Here is a 21,790-nt window from a genome sequence, read left to right as displayed (position 1 = left end):
TGAGAAGCAGAGAGAGACAGAGGCAACAGAAAAAGCTCTTCCACCATCACATCGGGTCGGCACCCCCCAGTGTGGCACCGTGCGTCCCAGGCATGACCTCATTCGGGCTGCCAACAATCTCAGAAGGTTGGAACCATGGGTGTGCCCATTTTACCGAAGGCGAAATTGGGTCACAGAGCTGTTGGGTAACCTGGCCAAGGTCACAGGCCTTGGAAGTAGTGAGAACTGCAGTTAAGCCCAGGGGTGTGTGGCTACAAAATCTGAAAGGTGAACATAGAAGGTGTCAGATGAAGATGCCCGAGGCTCACGACTGGCTGCCTGCTGGACCAGTCCCTGCATGTGTGGGCGCAGCGCTCCCTCTAGTGGCTGGTCCCACACAGTGCAGGGCGGACGGCGGGACTGGCTGGCTGGTCTCTCGCACACATGCACCGACACGCTTGCACACACACCTGCTTACCATCTGGCTCAAGCTTACACCCCAGATCTCATAATGACCCCACACCTCACCCCCTGAGATCCCAGTGTCTCCCTCTCCCATCCTCTTCATCACTTACTCTGGTACCCACATGCAACAGCTCCTTGACCTCACCGAGGCCACCGGTCCACTGCCCATCAGCCCGTTCAGCCACCAGCATCCCTCTCGTCCTGTGTGGGCTCCGCACAACGTCACCGGAGCTGCTGTCCGGAACCCCCACTCCCGTGCCCACCTCTTCTGTCCCTGATCCTGCCTGCACTGAGCAAGCCAACTCTGCATGAGCGCCCCACACCTGGCTGCCAGCCTCTCTCCCGGTTCACAGTCCTGAACAGGCACGTGCTGCTGCCCCACGACCCCCGCTATGCCTGCCAGCTCCTTCCCCCCCTTTCTCCGAGATGGCAAAGTTTCATTTGTCTGTGGACCCCCTGGGGATCACGTCTAACCCGCCCCCAGGTGGTGCCAGTGCCGCTGGTCTGTACACCCCACTCGGAGCAGCAAGGTCCTGGATGACTCCTTCCCACCTTCTCCTTTTCCTCCAACCGCGGCTCCCACTTCACTGAGAAAACAGATGGATCGGATTGCCTCCCGCCGTGAAAGCACAAACCCACCCAGCTGCTCACTTCTCACTTCCTCCCATCTGCTTTGGTCGGGGGAAGCCCTCCTCCTTGTGAGGCCCAGCCTCCCTTAGGACCCTGTTTCTCCAGGACTCCCCTCGCTCCCTATTCCACCAACCTTGCCCTTGTTCCAGGATCGCTCCCAGACACCTGCAGGCTCGGGCATCACCTCCTTTACCCCGCGCCTGGGGCGAAAAGCTCCTGGCAGAGCTGGCTTCTTGTCGCTGCCCTGCCACCTCCAGGTCTCTCCTTTGTTCTTACTGTTCTTTCCACTTTCCTTTTGTACATATAGCTTTGGTTTTTATTCCAGTTAAACGTGCCCATAGCTTAGAGTCAAGAAACATGAGCAGCCCCCACTGCCATGTACTGCTGCGTAAGGACAATCACTTCGACTCTTGCAGGGATTTTTATTTCAGCGTTTCCTACCTAGCACCTTCACATTGCTTCTTTCCAGTTTTAGGTTTTCCCTGTCAATTTCCCACTTTGGAAGATGAGGATTTAGCTCCCTTACGTCTGTCCCCCACACACTTCCTATTCCCGCCCTCCTAATACATCAGCGTCAGATTATTGCTGGTGCCTACATATCAAGGAAACCTTATGGATTTTACTTTTATCTTTTAAATATTTTTAAGTGTATTTGTTAGAGAGAGAGAGCAAGAGAGAGAGAGAGAGCAAGAGAGAGCATGAGCTGGGCTGGGGGAGAGGCAGATGGAGAGGGAGAAGCAGACTCCCCACTGAGCAGAGAGCCCGATATGGGGGTGGATCCCAGGACCCCAGGATCATGACCTGAGCTGAAGGCAGACGTTTAATCAACTGAGCACCCAGGCGCTCCTAGATTTTATTTTTTTAATCTCTATGCCCAACATGGGGCTCAAACTCATGACCCAATAAGAAGTTATATATTAACTAATTGAATTTAAATAAAATTTTTAAAAAAGGAGAAAACCCCACAAAGTAGCTGTACCATTTTGCATTGCCATCAGCAATGAATGGGAGTTCCCATTGGTCCGCATCCTCACCAGCATTTGTTGTTGTCAGTGTTTTGGATTTTAGCCATTCTAATTAGTGTGTAGTGGTATCTCATCAAGATCAAGAGTTGCATGCTCCACCCATGGAGACAGCCATGCACCTTTAGACTTTATCTTTTAGAATAATTTTAGGTTGAAAGAATTGTGCAGAAAGGACACACACCCTTCCTTCACGCCCCCAGTTTCCCTTATTATTAATGTCCTGCATCAGGACGGTACATTTGTCACAACAGATGAACCCATAGACATACTACTAATTAAAGTCCATAGTTTACCTGAAGACTCACTCTGTTGCACCTTCTATGGGTCCTGACAAATGCATAATGTCACAGACCCACCATTGCACTATTATACAGAATAATTTCATTGGCGTAAAAATCCCTTGCTCCACCGATTCATCCTCTTTCTCCCTCCCCACAAGCCCCTTGGCAACCACGGATCTTTTCACCGCCTCTATAGATATGGCTTTTGCAGAATATCAGATAGTTGGAATCATGTAGTACGTGCCCTTTCCAGACTGGCTTCTCAGCAATGTGGATTTAAGGTTCCTCCATGTCTTTTCATGGCTTAATAGTTAATCTCTTCTTATTGCTGAATAATATTCTATTGTATGAATGGACCACTGTTTGTTTATCCATTCACGTGTTGAAGGACATTTTGGTTGCTTCCAAATTTTGGGCAATTATAAATAGACCTGCTATAAACATTCATGTGCAAGTTTTTGCATGGACATAAGTTTTCAACTCATTTGGGTAAACAGCAAGGAATGTAATTGCTGGATCCTATACTGAGGCTATGTTTAGCTTTATAAGAAATTGTCAGTCTGTCTTCCAAAGTGGCTGTACTGCCACCTAAAAAAAATGAAATCTTGCCATTTACAACGACGTGGATGGAACTAGAGGATATTATGCTAAGCAAAATAAGCCAATCAGAGAAAGACAGTTATCATATGATCTCACTTGTGTGGAATTTAAGAAACAAAACAGAGGATCGCAGGGGAAGAGAGGAAAAAATAAAACAAGATGAAATCAGACAGGGAGACAAACCATAAGAGACTTTTTTTTTTTTTTGCATTTTTTTAAATGGTTTTATTTATTTATGATAGTCATACAGAGAGAGAGAGAGAGAGAGGCAGAGACACAGGCAGAGGGAGAAGCAGGCTCCATGCACCGGGAGCCTGACGTGGGATTCGATCCCGGGTCTCCAGGATCGCGCCCTGGGCCAAAGGCAGGCGCCAAACCGCTGTGCCACCCAGGGATCCCCATAAGAGACTTTTAATCATAGGAAACAAACTGAGGGTTGCTGGAGGGGAGGAGGTGGTGGATGGGGTAACTGGGTGATGGGCATTAAGGAGGGCATGTGATGTGCTGAGCACTGGATGTTATATAAGACTGATGAATCACTGAGCTCTACCTCTGAAACCAATAATAAGTTATATATTAACTAATTGAATTTAAATAAAATTTTTTAAAAAGGAGAAAACCCCACAAAGTGGCTGTACCATTTTGCATTCCCATCAGCAATGAACGGGAGTTCCCTTTGGTCTGCATCCTCACCAGCATTTGGTGTTGTCAGTGTTTTGGATTTTAGCCATTCTAATAAGTATGTAGTGGTATCTCATGTTGCCTTAATTTGTTATCCCCTAATGACATATGATGTTGAGCATCGCTTATATGCTTATTTACCATCTATATATACTCTTTAGTGAAGTATCCGTTCAAATCTTTTTCCCATTTTAAAATTGAACTGTTCATTTTCATTTTCTTTTTTATACAAGGAGTATACATGAACTCCTTGTATACTTTGGATAATAGTCCTTTATTGGATAAAGAGTTCTTTATCAGGGGCGCCTAGGTGGCTTGGTCGGCTAAGCATCTGCCTTCAGCCCAGGTCATGATCTCAGGGTCCTGGGATCAAGCCCCATATTGGGCTCCTTGCTCACTTGGGAGTCTGCTTCTCCCTCTCTCTGTGTCTCCTTCCCTCTGCTCATGCTCTGTCTTTCTCTTTCTCTCAAATAAATAAGTAAAAAAAAAATTTAAGAGTTCCTTATCAGATCAGTTGTCTTTTGCAAATATTTTTCTCCCATTCTATGGCTTGTCTTCTCATCCTCTAAACAGTGTCTTTCAGAGAGCATAAGTTTTATTTTTTTATTTTTATTTTTTGGATGAGCAGAAGTTTTAAATTTTAAGTTTCCTTCTCTTTTCTGCACAAAAGGTTTTTTTCTATGTGTTTATGTTTTTTAAAGATTTTATTTATTTATTCATTAGAGACACACACAGAGAGAGAGGCAGAGACACAGGCAGAGGGAGAAGAAGGCTCTATGCAGGAAGTCTGATGTGGGACTGGATCCCAGGACCCCAGGATCATGCCCTGAGCCAAAGGCAGATGCTCAACCACTGAGCCACCCAGGCGTCCCTTCATAATTTTTTTTAAAGTAGGCTCCAGCTCAGCGTATGACTCAAACTCACGACTCTGAGAGCAAGAGTCCTATGCTCAACCCACTGAGCCAGCAAGGCGCTCTCTTTCTGACTTATTTCAGTGTGAGATGCCGCCTGCAGTCCAGGGACACTGCCACAGGGAATCTCCCTCCACCATAACCTGGAAGATGCCCTTTACCTTTCTCTCTTGTGTTGGCTCCCTTGTTTCCTGGATCCCAGGTCCTTCTCTTGCATCATTTACTCCCTTATTTTAGTGAAACACATCCTTCTTAATAAAGATGTATGGGACCACAATAGCCAAACTATGGAAAGAGCTCAGATGTCCATCAACAGATGAATGGATATAGAAGATGTGATATATTTATATAGCAGAATATTACTCAGCCATCAAAAAGAATGACATCTTGCCATTTGCAATGATGTGGGTGGAACTAGATGGTATTGTGCTTAGGGAAATAAGTCAATCAGAGAAAGACAAATACCATATGATTTCACTCATATGTAGAATGTAAGAATTAAGATGAACATAGGGGAAGAGCAGGAAAAATAAAATAAGATGGAAATGGAGAGGGAGGCAAATCATAGGAGACTCTTAACTCTAGAAAACAAACTGGGTAAGAGATGGGGCAATTGAGTGATGGGCACGAAGGAAGGCACTTGATGGAATGAGCCCTGGGTGTTGTATGCAACTGATGAATCACTGAATTCTACCTTTGAAACTAATACTAGAGTATATGTTAACTAAATTGATTTTAAATACAAAATTTAAAAAAAAAGGTGCATGGAAGGTAAAATTTTTGAGTACTTGTAAATCTGAAACAACCTTCTTCCTACTCTCACTTTATGAATAGTTTCGCTAGATATAGAATTCTAGGCTAACAATCACTTTCTTTCATACCTTTGAAAACAGCTCCATTGTCTTCTGGTTTTCAGGATTTCTGTTGAGAAGTTTAATGATATATCAATTCTTGATCCTTTGTAGAATCTTGTAGAATGTTCTTCTTGTCCTTGTGTTCTAAAATTCACTGGTGACTGGCCTCAATGTAGGTCTCTTTTTTTTTTTTTTGTAGGTCTCTTTTTATCCTTTGGTTGGACACACAGTGGACACTTTTGATCTAGAAATGCAGATTTTCCATCTGGAGAAATGTTTGAAATATTTCATTGATGATTTCCCCTCTTTTCTTTCTGGAACTCATGTTAAGATGTGAGATTCCTGCGCTGGAATCTTGCTCATTTTCTTATTCTTTCTTTTCTACTTTTCACACCGTGGGAGCCCTGGAGGTGCTCTGCTGGGTTCTCCCTTCCTGAAGAACTTGTAACTCAGCTGTGAGGAGTGCATGTGGCTGACAACCTCCAAATACAGGGTCTTTGAGATCTGCCACAGCCTTTGATCCAAGACCAAGGTCTTTCTGGGCAGCCCCAGCTAGCAACTGAGCTCAACAGAGACACCAGTGCCTGGCCATTTCTGCCCAATGTGGCTCCTCGAATGGAAAGTCTTTGCTCCAGGAGCCCCTCCTGGGTTGGCCACGATTTTGTTTGATATGTATCCAGGTCAGACCCTCCTTGCTTAGATCTGTTTCCTTCCAGTATCCATTTCATGGGGATTGGCTCTACATCACAGTCTGAAGACTCTCCCTGCCCAGTCCCGCTTCCTCTTCCTATCTTTCCTTATTTCTTTTCTTTTCTTTGTTTTTTTTTTTTTAAAGATTTTTATCTGTTTATTAGAGAAAGAGGGAGAGCACAAGCAGGGGGAATGGCAGGCAGAAGGCGAGGGAGAAGCAGGGAGCCTGATGCAGGACTAGATCCCAGGACTCTGGGATCATGACCTGAGCCAAAAGCAGGTGCTTAACCAGCTGAGCCACTCAGGCACCCCTCTTCCTTTCTTTTTATGAACATCTGCCCCCGGGATTTCTTGCATTCCTCACTCTGTATCGAAGCATCTATTGACTGGAGGTTCCAAACCTACTCATGTATCTTTACCTTTTTGTTTTACTTTTTGAAATTTTTCTTTTTCTTCTCATTCAGCAACCAGCAAAATTTTAAATTCAGGGCCCAGTTGGGAAATATTTGAGGCTTGTGGGCCATATGGTCTCTATCACAACTACTCAATTCTGCTTATGTGAAAGCAGCCATAGTACATAAGACATAGTAAATAAGTGGGTGTGGCTGTATTCCAATAAAACTTTATTTAAAAAAACAGATGACAAAAAAAAAAAACAGATGACAGGATGGATTTGGCCTGTAGGTGGTAGTTTGCTGACCCCTCTTCCAACGCATTTAAATATATTTTAAATTTCTGGATGATATTAATCTCTAAGAACTTTTTTGTTTTGTTCATTTTTCAGAGTGTTTTTCTTTCAAAATAGCATCTAGTGTTTGTTTCATGGTTGCAATGTAGTTTCCTAAATTTCTGAATATAGTCATAATCGTTTTGTTCTGAGGTTTTCTTTCCCTTGTGTAGTCTGTTTCCTCCAAATTCTGTTTTTCTGTTTGTTTTTGTTCTGCTTCTTATATTACAGGTTTTTCTCCAATGTTGGCAGTCCCTGGCTCATACTTAAAAGATTTAAAGAGCTGATAGAATTGTGGCTGCTTGTGTGTGTGTGTTGGGGCAGGTATGGATCTCGGCATGAAGAAACTTGCAAATGTGTTACCTTACACGGCAATGTTCTTGATCTTGATTGAGGTGTGGGTTACATAGGTGTATACATTTGTTAAAACTCATTAAAGTGGCCACTTAAGACCTTTGTATTTCACTCTACATTTTGATTAAAGAATACAAAAATATAGCTTATGAAAGCAAGCTGATGAATAGCCCTGTGTTGGGGCAGGGGCTGGCTGGCTCAGGGGTTCAAACTAGAAATTCTTTTCGGGCTGTTTCATTGGGAAATCCCTTATGCCAACCTACGTTGGTATTCTTTTCCTGGCCCATCAGACTCTTAAGATAAAGGACAGAAGTAATAGGAAAAAAAGCAGTTTGGGGAAAACAAATGCTATGGAGGGAGAAGACAATGAAAACGAATAGGAAACCAAGCGACAACACTAACCAAATACCCATCATCAATCTATCCGGAGGCTGAACGGAGCAAACTCTGGAGTGCCCTGCCCTGACCTCACTATTCTGGAAGCCCAGAGGGGGAAGAAGGGCTCAAGTGATGGTGGGTAGGGGGCAGGGCTTCCCACTTTCAGGATGTAGACTTCAGTTAATCTTTCTAGTTGGGTGTAGCATTGCCTGTTTATGGTGCTGTGCAGAGATCCTGTGTTTTCTCCTCTTTGGAGGATAAATCTTCAACCTTTGTCAGAGCAGGGGATGGGTGGCTGCCCAGCTGTGCAGAGTGGGAGAAGGAAAGCTGAGGATTAAAGCCCTTCTTACACCAATCCTCCTGTTTTGGGATGCAGCTCTACTCCCACTTCCAGGGAGTACTTAATCCACTAACACTGCAGCCTTTGGGGGTTTTGTGGGGTTAACTGTGGAGCTCCTTGCTTTTCTCCCTCCCAGTTTGGGGCTGGCTTCAGGTGCACTGCCACCAGGCTGTGAAACCACTTAGTACGCATATATCTGCCTTCTGGAATCAAAATTTTTTGTTGTTGTCTCCTGTCCAATATATTAGTTCCTGCTGATTCATACTGCAGTAGGTAGAATAATGCCCCCCCCCCAGCCCCCAATGTCTGTGTCCTAATCCCCAGAACCTTTAAGTATGTAACCTTACCTGGCAAAAAGGGGCTTTGCCCATGTGCCCTTGATGTGAGGAGAGGATCCTGGATTATTCAGGTGAGCCCAATCTAATCACATGAAGCATAAGGAGCAGAAAAACCTTTCTTCCCCAGCTGTGATCAGAGAAAGCGATGTGGTCAAAGAAGCAGAGCTTGCTACCTGCTGGTGGGAGGGAGGGAGGGAGCCACAAGCCAAGGAGTGTAGGTGTCCTCTGGAAAAGGATGCCTCAGAAAAAAACTAGGAAATGGATTCTCTCCTAGAACTTCCAGAAAGTTCTTCCAGAGAGAGCTTCCTAGGGCAGCCTTGTCGACACCTTGATTTTAGCCCAGGGAGACATATGTTGGACTTCTGACGTACCATCTGTAAGACAGCACATTTGGTTGGCCTTAAGCAACCAACTTTGAGGTAATTTGTTATGGCAGCAAATGCAGGACTGAAAGGCATACCTTGAAGCATCCACTCGCTTCCTTTCAATGGGGTTTCAGAGAAGTTAAGTGCGTGTGTTCCATCCGCCGTCCTAACCAGCCGGCTCCACTCACGTCTGCTTTTATCTCTACCCCTTCAAGAGCCGTCTCTTTTCCCTTGATTGTTTGGCATCTTTGAGTCCAGTTGTCTCCTCTCCCTTCTCCTGGAGACGCTCTTCTCTTGGCTGCCGGGACTGCACACACGCGGCTTCCAATGCCACCTTCCTGCTGATGTCTCTGACAGTCTCTCACCAGCCAAGAGTCTCCCCCTTTGAGCCCCAGACTTTCAGGACCGAGCCCTCACTTGACATCATCACGTGGGTAGCTCACATGCTTCTCCAGTTGAAAACATCCGAGGCAGAGTTCTTGAGTTTCTCTCCACACCTTCCTTCCCCTGAGCCTTCCAATCATCCATCCGTTTCTCCCACCCTGAAACCTCTGATTCATCTTCCATTCCCTTCTTCCTTTATCCCATCAGCAAATTCTCCTCAGTATACCTAGGAGACATCTGCTTCCCTGTCTCCAAGGCCTGCCTTGGTCCAGGCCCCGGCCCCTCCGTCTTCACCGTGACCTCCACACTGGTACCCATGTCTGCTCTGGCCCAGCTGCCCGTGATAACTCCCTGGAGCTGCCTGAGACATCATTTAAAATGTCAATCAGATGTTATCTCTTCCTCCATTTAGAAGCTTCTGGAGGTATCCTGATCTCATCCAGGATAAGATGCATTCCCTCACCACTGTCCACCAGGCCTACGTAACTTAGCCTGTTCCCCACCTCATGCCACTCTCCCCACCATTTGCTCTGTGGAGTCATGTTGGCCTGATCGTTCTCCACACTCCCCGAACTCTCATCTGCCCCTGGGCCTTTGCACGTCTGTTCCTCAGGCCTGTGATACTCCTACCCCCAACTCTGCCCAGCTCCCTCTCATTCTTTAGCTCTCAGATGAAATATCCTACCTGCCCTGTTCACCTTATGCAAAGGGGGTGTCTCCCCTACCATCCTTCTGGTTATTTCCTTAACAATGGGTTTTGATCATATTTATTTGTTTACTTATGTTTTGTGTGGCTCCTGCATTGGATATAAGCCCCACGCGCACACAGCATTTTCACCTTCCAGTCTCTAGTGAGATTTGTAGAATGAATGGATGAATGACCCATCGGACACACTGGGCACCTGTTATGTTCCAGGTGCTTTCACATAGTTCAAATATTTCATTTTTACATCCCTAGGAGGTTGTCACAGCTGGACTACATTTCCCAGGGTGTTTTTTTTTTTTTTTTTCTTTTTTCTTTTGCAATTAGCTGTTCCAGCCAATAAGTGTGGGCAGAGGTAAAGTAGGCCACTTCCAGCTTTGGCTCATAAAACCTCACATGTGATTCCTGTGCTCTTTCTTCTTTGTCTGCGAGTGGTTGCAGAGAATCCAGCTGTGGATTCTGAAGCCCTGGATGACAACTGAGTCACAAGGTGGGAGGAGCCTGGGTCCCCGGAAGACTGTTTGGGGAACGGTCTCCTTCGACACCCCAACCCCTCTAAAACTTTGCATGGGCAGGACATAGGCTCTACTGGGTCAAGCCACGGTGATTTCCAGGCTTATTTGTTATGACAGGTAGCTTCACCTTAATTAATACATCAAAGCACCATAGGTAGGTGGCTGGTAAGCAACACCATGCATGATGCTTTTGCTGACAAGCCTTCATCAAATGCAGATGTATTCTCAGCGGGGCGGTTTCTTGCATCATCCCACAACAGAAACCCTGCATGGTGCTCACATCTCTATTCTTGCACGTTGCACTGCTGCGTGCAATCACTTCAGTGGGTGTCCTCCTGTCCTCACCAGGTGTGAGCTCCTCCAGGGAAGTGCCTCTGTCATGGGCATGTCTGTGGCCTCAGCACCTAGGGGACCTCAGGGGAAGCATGTTGAATTTACAAATGAGTGACCTGGTTGCCTGCACCCCTCATTGCCTCTCTGTCCCTAAGGGTCTGAGGCCCAGAGAGGGTTCCAGAGAAGCAGGATGCCTCAGAATCAGCAGGACTCAGGGCTACTAGATATGGCAGTGGCTACTGGGAGCGAATCCTGGTGCCTTCCAGGGGCTGGAGGAGGGCTGAGAGGGACATGAGTAGGGGGGCACCTTCTCTAAGCCCCTAAGGAGACCCCACCAAACGTCACTACTCACTGTCCCTCCTACAGCAGGAAAGAAATATTCCAGAGCCTTCCTTCCCACCCGCCCCAGCCTGCAGCCTGGGTGTCCACATCATTCAGTATTTTTAGCTTCACCACCTGGCACCTGTGGTCACTGTCTGCCCAGCCTGGTGGTGTCCCCTCTCAGGGCCTTAAAGGGCCAGAGCCCACCAACTGGAAAGGAGACTGGCTTTCAGGCCATCGTATCCCCGGAGGCAGAGGGGCATCCCCCATGGCAGGGGCGGGGGGCGGGGGATCAGAGGGAGAGGGAGAAGCAGAGAGCCAGACTTGGGGCTCAATTCCAGAACCCCAGGATCATAACCTGAGCTGAAGGCAGACACTTAACCAACTGAGATACCCAGGTGCCCCCAGAGTATTTTTTGACAGTCCACTCCAGTGATTTAGGTATCCTATATCCCCATGCCATCTCCACTTACACAACAAGCATTTTGAGCCCCTACTATGAAAATAATAGTAGCTCTCAGGAGCCCATTGCTTTGGGACTCACAGTGGTGCTGAGTCTCCTGCTTTGGCCCTCTCCATCTCTCACTCCACCACCTACGGATTAAGTCCTTGGCTTGGCAGTCAAGGCCTCTTGTGACCTGGCCCCCCTGGACCCTGCCAGACTCAACTCCCCATCCTCAGACAATTTCTTTCTCATACCACCAGGCCTTTGCTCTTGCTGTTCCCACCCCCTGTGACACATGCTCTTTCCTCAACGTCACTCACCACCTGGGAGAGGACCTGGATAGTAAGACAGACCTGGCAGGTCTCCTAGAGGCCCTGCAGGCACAAGTGGTCTGGTCTGTCTTCCCATCGGACTCCCTGAGGATAGTATACCCACACCCATCCGGGGGCCCATCGCTCTGCCAAACTGATCTGTTTGCTTGTCTGTCCCTCCTAGCGGCTGTGACCCTGTGAAGACTAGGGGCTCTGGCGCTCTGGCGGGGGGAGGGCTCAGTCACTGCTGAGTGATGAGCTGACAACCATGGCAGGGGGTATTGCCCCATTCCACAGATGAGGAGACAGAGGCCCACAGAGGGAAATTTATAGACTGAGGGAGTCCAACAGAGAAATTCAGGGAGGAACCTGATCCAGGCTACAGCAGTCCACAGTCCTCACGCTCCTAAAAGAGGCCCAGAAGGGGCACCTGGGTCAGCCCTCAGCTTGTCCTTCTCCCCCTCCACACACCCCAGGGGAGTGCTGACTCAGGCAGTGATGGAGGCGTGGGCGGGCTGGGTTGGAGCAGAGGTGACCCCTGTGTCCCCTGCAGACTTTCCATCCATTCCCGGAGCCTGTGGTCACAGCTTGGGTAATGCACTTGGCTGGAGCCTGGGCTTCCCTGCAGGTGGGGGTGGGGAGAGCTGGCAAAAGGGCCAATGGCCCCTAGGGCACGAGCCCTCACCCGGGCAGAGTGCACAAACTCTCCTACATAGGTATATAGAACTTACACCCACTTCCACAAGCATGTATGCACATTCACAATCACACCCCCAGCAAATGCTCAACCACATAACCACACAAACCTTCATTTCCTACCCCTTTGCTGCTCTCTCCCTTTAACACACACACACACACACTCACACACACAAGTATATATACTATATATATACACACACACACAGACATTTTCACTGAGTAATTCAACAGACTGAACATTATTAAGTGTCAGTGTAGAGAGGAAAGGTGACTCTCAGTTCAGGGTGGGGCTGGGCTTCCTGGAGGGCTTCCTGGAGGAGGACACATTGCCGCCGGGCCTGGATGGATGGGAACTGTGGAGAAGGAGGTTTGGGAGGCTTCTCTAGGGGTGAATATAGGGGAGCAGAGCACAATGAGGTGGGTGGGGTCGGCCCAATCACACAGGCCTCAAACGCCCAGCCGAGTGACAACTTCATCCCGGGGGGTGGAGAGTCACGGGGGGCTCTGCGCAGGGTGGTCATGAGCGCGATGGGAGAGGACAGGAGAAGCACCGTGGCACCAGAATGGGAGAGCCAGGGAGGAAGCTGCGGTGACGACCAGGTGTCTGCGAGTCTGACTCAGGGAGGCAGCAGTGAGTGGTAAGCAGTGGACGGACAGGGAGAGTCTGAGGCAGGTGTGCCAGGCCCTAGGGAGGTCTGGGCGCTGCACCCTCAGCCTGCCCACCCCCCACGTCCCCGGGGGCACTGACCTCTGCAGTGAGACCTCTTCCAGCAGCTCCTCCTCCTCCTCTCTGTGGAAGCACACGAAGCAGAAGGCTGGCACATCTTCGGCTCCACAGCCCAGAGGCCAGGCTGGAGGCAGCTCCAGGACGGGGCAGGGGTGGCTGGTGGTGGCCTCGTCGGCATCGTCCCCAGCCTGGGCAGGGGGGCCCGAGCCAGAGCGCTCCAGGGTCAGCAGCCTGTTGGCCTCGGGGCCCCGCGCCTGCCCACCTGCCACCTGTGCCTTTTCACTCAGGTTACCCGTTGCCTCGGTGGGTGGAAGAGCCTGCGGCTCTGTCTGCTGGGGACTCCTGTCCTGACCCACAGGGCCGGCCTCGGGATGCAGGTAGCTGCCTGCACTCGGAGGGAGACACAGGTCCGGCAGGACCCCTCGCTGCCCCCCGTGGAGCACTAGGCCCCCTGGCTGCCCGCTCTGCTATTGCCTGTCAGTCGGGACTGGGCGGGCAGGCTCACAGATGCCCTGTCCATCTGTTCATCTGTCTGTCCAGACGTCTGCTCTTCCCTGTCCAGCCAGCCCGGCAGCAGAGGTGATTTCGCTAAGAAAGTTTGTGTTTCTCTCCCGGGGTGGGTGGCATGGGTGGCCTCCAGGCGAGAGGATCAGGACCTGAAGCTCGAAGGCGGGTGGAGACCAGGTGAGGCTGGCACAGTGCCCACGCTGTCCCCCAAGAAAAGTTCTGGCCCTTGGAGTCCTGGCTCTGGCTCTGGCTCTGACTGGAGCTCGCTCCCTCCTGCTCCCTCCGACTCCAGTGGCTGCTCTGGCAGACCGCTTGGCTGTGGGTATTAATAGCTCCACATTCACGCTGAGAAGCCTGGAGGTTAACTCCTTCCCTGCCAGAGCTGGGAAGGCCGGCGGGGAGGCAGCGGCCACCACTGGGAGCAGAGGGAAGGGGGGCTCCTTAGGTCCAGCCCCACCCGAGCCTGCCTGCCTCCGCAGGACCCTGAGATGCCCCCTCCTGCGCTGGAGTCTCTGTGCAGCACCGGGCATCGTGGTCACAGTGCCTGGGCCACCTCAACCCCCCATTCATACCTCCAGGGAGCCAGGTAGGAAGGGGCCTCGGGACAGCACCCCTGGGACGGACAGGGCTCTGAGCTCCAGGGAGCATCTTCAGGACTCCTGCACTCACACATCCACCCCTCAACCCACTGGATCCTCCCACCCCATTCCCTGAACAGTCACTGTCGCTGACTTTGGGTCCAGTTCCCTGACTGGCTTCCTTTAGGACGCCCCCCAGTTGAACTACATGCAACCCCTGTGGGACCCAGAAATGGATTACATGCAGTCATATATCTTATTGAGGGGCTTGGGAATAGGGTGGGAGTAGGGGAACCTGGGTAGAATTTGCTTGCTTGAGAAATGTTTGAAGCATCTCTGTGCTAGGCACTGTGCTGAGCGCTGGGCACCCAGCAACAGAAAGGGCAGATACTATGCCTGCCTCAGTGGGGGCTTGCACATCCCAGCAGGAGGCCAGTGAGGCCCCAGCTCATCTATGTGGTGCCCATGTATGGATTAGAAAAAGGCAGACACGGCCCTAGAACAGCAGCGTGTAGTGTCCATCACAAGCTGGGCTTCAGCCCCACTCACCTCCTCTGCAACTTAGAGCGCACACAACCATTCACAGTGGCCCTGGAAACACCAATCAACGGAGGAAACATAAATTCCGAGTGTGAAAAGCGCTATGAAAAAATAAAGCAGGGAGATGTGAGAGAGGCTGAAGATGGGGAGGTGGTTCGATACGGTGTTCAAGGAGGACCCCCAGGGGAAGTGACCTTGGAGCTGCAACCAGCAGGAGGAGGGGGAGGAGGCGGCGGCCAGAAGATCTGGAGGAGAGACTGTCCAGAAAGAGGGATCAGTAGGTGCAAGGGCCCAGAGGCAAGAACTAGCCGGCTTGTCTGAGGAAGACAGGGAGGAGCCGAGGAGCAGGTCTTTAAGCTGGGTCTTAAGGAGCGAGCAGAGTTTTTCCAGGGGCTCAGGAGCAGAGAAAGCAGAGTAGATGCAAGGATAGGTGGTGAGGTGCAAGGCAGGCAGATGGAGGTGATGCGGTCAGGGCTGCAGCAGGTAGTCTTTGCAGAGGCGCCTCTCCCAGGGCTCTGGGGATGAAGGATGGATGGGAGGAGGATGGAAACGGGAACTTGGGTCAGCTGAGGGGCTGAGGAGGTGGACGGGGGCGGAGAAGCTTGGAAAGAAACATCTATATTTGTTGAACTGAATTCCACTGGCTGGAAGGACAGATCTGCACCTCCTTGGCTTAGAGAAGGTGGGGGCTGGGGACACAGCCCCCACATGTAGTTGTTCAGGCTATGCACAGTGCACGGGGCATCCTGGCAGATGGTGAGGAGGGGGGCTGATATCCAGCTCTTCCGCTGCTCTGCCAAGCCTTGTGTCTTTAGCCCTGCGGCAGCGTGGGATGTGTCTGTGTGTGTGTGTGTGTGGTGGGGGTCAGCCTCAAGAGTGCCTTCTTAACATCAGTCCACCTAGAGGCATGCCTTCTTTGAATCGGTCTATCCAAAGAGGGTGATGTTTCTGATTTGCACAAAGGTGCCCCTTAGGTGAGGTTGGGAGGAGTGGCCTAGGGGTCCCAGGCCCTGGTGTGGGCTCTGCTACAGTCCTGCCATATGCTTTGGGTCAGGTACTGTCTGTCTCAGGAACCACAAACCTATAGACTTAGCTAGAAGCCCGCTGATCCAGCCCCGACACTCCATAGAGGAGGGAATGGTCGTAAAAAGGAGCTGACTCCCCTGGGGACATACAGTGACACATACAGTGACACACACACACCCAGTAAAGCTGGGCACCCTGACTCTCTTCCTAGTGCTCTATCTTCCCTTAGAGGCTTGATATTTCCTGGAGAAGAGGAGAGGAAAGGAGAGTGGGCAGGAGGAAGAGTGGAGATTCAGGGAGGAGGAGGAGGAGGAGGAGGAGGCCAGGTCAGGTTAGGCTATGGCTCCCTGGGGTAGGAGTCAGAAGGGGTCAAGGTGTCCCAAGCCTCCAGGTGCCCCTTCCCCCTCCTCTGGGCCCCATGGGTTGTCATTTGTGGATGTTAATTATTCACGATGCTGGTGCTTTGCCTGGTTTTAATGCACTCTGATGGCGTTCTCTAGCTAATGGGGAAAATCAATAGGTTTTAATTCTCAGTGGCTGTGAAGCTCTGTCTGTCTCCTGTTTGGGTGACTGGGCCTGGCTCTTGGGCTGGGGGTGGGGTTGGAGCTACGAACCAAGTTCGTAGGGGTCTGAGACCTCACTTTTCCCTCTCCCACTCCTACCCTCTTCTGATTCCAGCTGAGGAGGAAAGATTAGGGATACCAGGCAGCTCCAAACTCTACCCTAAGCATCTTGGAGGGTCTGAGCCCTTAACTCTCAGCTGTTTGCTCCTCGCTCCAAGAGGGATGGTCCCTTTGCTAGACCTATGGGCCATCAGCTTGTGGGTGCTAGAGTTAGGCCTGCAGCCCTTGGCTCCAGTGTTTGCAACTGAGGGGAGCGCTCCCTTGCCTAGAACTCAGGGTCAACCCCAGACACCCTCCTGGGCTCAGCCCAGGCTCACAGACCCACTCAGGGCATGGGGGAAATCTGGTCCAGGCCTCACATTCCCGAAGAGACTTCAATGTAAGTTTCTGATATGATTTCTATGTGCAGTTATATATTCAGGCATGAGAATTTCCCTGATGGGACTGAGGAGCGGGAACATTCATGGGACATTAAGAGTATGTCCTAGCATCCCATCTCAGACCACATCCTCCCCACAGCATCCCATGGGGTGCCCTGAGTCAATATCCTTTACGAATCCTGTAATTAGCTTGTGAACAGAACAACTATGTTGCACTGTATTTGTGTGTATGTTTAAAGTGTTAATTAGGCAAGTGTAAACATTTAAGAAATCCTCTGGTCTTCCTGAGGCTATTTTTGGCATTTCTTAATGTTTCCAGAATACAACAAGCCTCCAAAAAAGGAACCCAGGCCTTTCCTGAGGGACCCCGGACCCATGCCTGGCTGATTGGAAACAGACCACCAGCAGGGGGTGTCTGCTGGGTTCCTAAGCTTAGAGCCAGGGCTCTCCGGAACCCAGGGACCAGGATGTGGAGAATGGTGACTGCCAGGCCTCACCCAGGCCCCAGAAGAAGTTCCCTGACATCCCCTTATTTTCCATTTAGAATTCAGGTGTTAGTTAATCCACCTCTTCAGTTCGTGACACATTGCTGTTCTTGGTCAACACAGGGCCCTTCCCGGTTTTTATTCATCTTCCTATTTCCTTTACCCCCCATGGATGGTGGGCAGGCAAAAGCTGCTGAGGTTTCTTCCAAATACCCACCTTGCAAGCTCTTGAAATTCTATGAGTCAGAGCTTGTAAAAAGCCTGGCAACAGTAACTGGTCAGTTAAGTTCCATCTCCTGGGCTGGCCGTCTCTCCCAGGGCTCTCTGAAGCTTGGACAAAACAACTTCCCCTTCAGCATAGTGAGCACGGCTGGTTTTCAGAGTCCTTCACTCAAGACCTGCATGATCACTGGGGTGAACCTCACAGTCTGGTGAAGAAACAAATATGAGCACAGCTACCTCGCATTTCAACTTCAAATGTAGCAGGCACTGGGTACATGCTCTAGGCCAGGCCATGGGCTGGGCAAGGCATGTAGGGACCCAGACAGGCCCAGAGAGGAAAGGGTCCCACCTGTGGGGGATTTTCTGTCCAGTGGGGGTGGGTAGGAGGTGGTTTTTCTCTCTCTCTTAATTAGGGTACAGCTAAGCCACTGTAACGAAGAGGTCCCATATTACGAGTCTTTTAAGTTAATTAGGAGCATATGCCAAAGTTTTATTTCAAGTTTGCCATGAGGAAAGAGGCTTATGACCAGCTAGGTTCAAAGAGTTCTTTCCCTTTTATAGGGAACAGAATGGTTAGGTATTCAGTGTTTGACACAAGAAAATAGAATGTCTGATTCTGGATCATTCATGGCACTGACTAGCTGACAGCTGAGTAGGTAGGAAGCTCACTTCCTAGAAGAGGTCTTACATGAATTAAAGCTTATGAGAATGTTGCTCAAGCATTCTGTCGAGAATGTCAATGTCTTCCCAGAGTAGCATGTGAATTACATCACATGGGAAAAGTTTTGTGTCGATCCAGGTCTGGTCCAAGTTTATCGTGAGGTGGAATTTTATTTCTCTTCAGGTAATAGTCCAGAGGTAGGTGATCCTCTTGGCTGAAGCTGGCTTATGAGCACCCCATTCATGTTTTAGTCCTCAAGATGGAGTGATGCAGAAGTGGTATTCCTTACATCTACTCATATTGTCAGTATTTAGTCCCCCAGCTTGAAAGGACACTGGGAAATTCAGCCTCTATCAGTACAGCAATATGCATAGCTAAAAACTGGGGCAGGAATGGAGTATTATTAAAAGGAATAAGGGAGATTAGGATGCAATGAGCAGTCATGAAGTCCTAATTTACAGCTGAAGAACTGAACACTCCTCTCTGCTTTCTGCCACAAACTCTGTTTACCTATTCATTTCTTGGTCTTTTTAATTGAAGAAATATATGTAATAACTAATCTATATTGGACCAAGAGAACAGAGGCTCCAAGATTTAGAGTATATGATGTGTTTGAATCTGTTAAGAATAGATTTTCAGTTTTGTCAGGAGAGTCTGAGAATGCAATAATAAAGTTAAGATGAAAAATAAAGTAATTATTGGGACTCCTGGGTGGCTCAGGGGTTGAGCATTTGCCTTTGGCTCAGGGCGTGTTCCCAGAGTACCAGGATTGAGTCCCACATCTGGCTTCCTGCAGGGAGCCTGCTTCTCCCTCTTCCTGTGTCTCTGCCTCTCTTTCTCTGTGTCTCTCATGAATAAATAAATAAAATCTTAAAAAAGAAAAAAGAAAAAGAAAGCAATTATTAACTCCAGGGAAAACAAAAAGTTGCACAATAAGGGAAATGTAATCATAACATACTATATGGCTGAGCTGTGAATTTTATCTATGAAGGCATAATAATATAAATACTAAAAATTTATTTTAACCAAAAAGAGTATATAACTATGTTGGGAGGATGAAGACAGGATGCATGTGTGTGGGAGAGGCTGGAGTGAGGGTGTAAGAGAACTAAGTTTTCATTTTCTATATTAGGAATATCAAATACAGAAAAATCAAGAAATAGGTTATTAGCATGTTACTTAGAATCTTGCCATTTAAAGAATGATCCATGGACCAGCGCATCAGCATCACCTGGGAACTTGTTAGAAATGCAAAATCTTGGAACCCACCACATACCTGCTGAACCAGGACCTGTATGTTAATAAGATCCCAGGTGATTCACATGCTCCTTAAAGTTTGAGAAACTCAACTTAGAATAGCAAACAGAAGGAACAGCTATAAGAGTTGAATTTGTTGCCTTTAGGAAAAGACCTGCAGTACAAAGGGATGGGGTAGGAGACTGCCAATTTTTTTATATAAGCCCTATAGCTTTTTTTGAGTTTTAAACAATGTGGAAGATCTATTATGCTGTAAAAAAAAGTAAATCATGCTCATGATTTAAAACCCCAACAATACAGGGATGCATGGATGGCTCAGTGGTTGAATGTCTACCTTTGGATTGGGGCGTGATCCTGGAGTGCCAGGATCAAGTCCCACATTGGGCTCTCTGTGGGGAGCCTGCTTCTCCCTCTGCCTGTGTCTCTGCCTCTCTCTGGATCTCTCATGAATGAATGAACAAAATCTTTAAAAATAAATAAAATCTCAACAATGCAAAATGGAATGCAAAGGCTTCCTCCTATGAGAGACCCCCAAACTCTCCTTTTGCCTTGTCAACCATTTCTGTAGAACTGTATCCATTCTGTATCCATTCAGAACTTTTCTCTGCATATCCAACCAATGTACGTATGATTATCCTGTTTATTTTTTATGGATAAAAGCACATGCAATGCACTCTTTTGAGTCCTGCTATTTTTTACTCAACAATATCTTGGAGACTGTTCCAAAAAGTGCATATAGATTTGCTTAATTCGTTTATAGGTTGGTTTTATAGGCTATTACAGGATGCCTAGTATTGTAATTTATACTGCTCCCCTACTAATGGGAAATTAGGTTGTTTCCAGGCTTCCTCTGTTCCAGGCAATGCTGCAATAAGCATTTTGTAACCACAATATAGTGTAGAGATAAGGGCACAGGCGCTGGGCACATGCCTGGGACTGGAAACTCACAGCTGCTGCTAAAGTCAGTTACTTCACCTTCATGTGCCTCAGTTTCTGTGAAATGAGAATAAAAACAATACTTACCTCTAAAGTGGGTGGGAGTAATTTGTTCAACACATATTTGTTGAACATCTATTATGTGCCAGGCACTGTTTTAGACATGAGGAATTCAGTAATGAACAAAACCTAGAAATCCCTGCCTGGGTGGAGTTTATATTCTAATGGTGGGAGACAGATAAGAAGCAAGATGAATTAGTAAAATATATGATGATGAGTGCTAAGGAAGTGAATCAAGGAAGAGGGTTGGAGTGGGAGGTTTGCAATTTTAGATAAGGCAGTCACAGATGGACTCCTGATAAAGTGACACTTGAGTGACAGACCTGAAGGAGATGAGTGGTGAGTCATGTTAATACCAGAGGGAACACACTGCAGGCAAAGGATCAGGGATGGGGAACTCACTCCTTTCCAAGACAGCTCCTAGCAATGGGAAAGGCCCTGTGCTCTTGAGCCTGTCCTTGGGGAGTCATACAGAATAGAACCCCTCCCCTGAATACAGCAGTCCTGCCAACAGATGCCAGCAAGAGAACTGCTGCCCCATGATCCTGTGTTATGATGGAGCTGCCCAAAGAACTAGGGGGCACCAGCTACAACTGAAGAAGCCTGATGGCCTCAGAGATGGGCTGGGTTCCCAGTCTCGTGGGGTCCATCCCTGACACCAGGGGACTTTGCCTTGAGACCGGGGTCCTTCTTCCGGATTGGTATGTGGCTGGGAGGAGGAACCAGAGAGTGAAGGGATGGGAATGCTATCTCTGAGTTGGTACCCTCGTGTGGGCTCAGCTTTGCAAAGATAAGTTTCACGGGCTGAGTGAGCTGTGTGTAAATCTCAGTGAGGCTGGTCTCAGGTCTGGGACAGCAGCCCCTTAGGTTTTGTTGATCTCTCCTTCTGAACTTTAGTAAGATCAGTTCTAGAATTTCTCTGTAGGCATCTTTGGGAAGGCAATCTGATTGGAAGAGGAGTTTGTTTTGAGGCAGGGAGAGAGAGCAGGGGTATTGCTGAACTTGGAGTATGCTTATTTGGGATGACTTGACGGGGATCTGATGAATTGGTAGGAGGTTGAAAGCCCCTCAAACCACCCCTTAGCATCACCACAGACCCTGGGTCCTAGTATCAGGGTCAGGAAGGTCCTTTCTATCCTCCAGCCTTGAAATTTATCTCTAGTACCCCCTCTGTGTACACAGATCACTGACCCAGAAGAAAGCTAGTTTGCAGAGCCCTGCCCTCCGCATTGTAGAGCAAGTGTAAAGAGGTAGGTTTAAGCTTAATATCTGGCATGAGGGCGTTTCAAATTAGTGAGGAAAATATGAGCTTCTCTATTTTCTTTCTTTTTCTTTTTTTCCCCTATTTTCTTTGAAAAAGATAAATCCAGATCCTTACTCACTGGATAACTCACTCTTTAAAGCATGGGAAACACCAAATAGAGCAAGGGTTTCAAACTTAAAAATAAAACTATAAAAG

The 21,790-nt window shown here is 48.5% G+C and overlaps 1 protein-coding gene across 1 annotated transcript in view; it reads right to left on the bottom strand.

The window, feature by feature from the left end:
* The window catches only part of SBK1 (SH3 domain binding kinase 1), a 51,159-nt gene extending 35,957 nt beyond the window's left edge, over positions 1-15,202 (bottom strand). The window contains exon 1 of the mRNA XM_077907132.1: positions 13,078-15,202. The gene's annotated coding sequence lies outside the window, so the exon portion shown is untranslated. The remainder of the gene's footprint in view (positions 1-13,077) is intronic.
* Between the last annotated feature and the right edge of the window lie 6,588 nt (positions 15,203-21,790).

This window comes from Canis aureus, chromosome 8 (genome assembly GCF_053574225.1).
Source record: "Canis aureus isolate CA01 chromosome 8, VMU_Caureus_v.1.0, whole genome shotgun sequence".
Lineage (NCBI taxonomy): Eukaryota > Metazoa > Chordata > Mammalia > Carnivora > Canidae > Canis > Canis aureus.
This window is presented reverse-complemented; position numbering and strand designations above follow the sequence as displayed.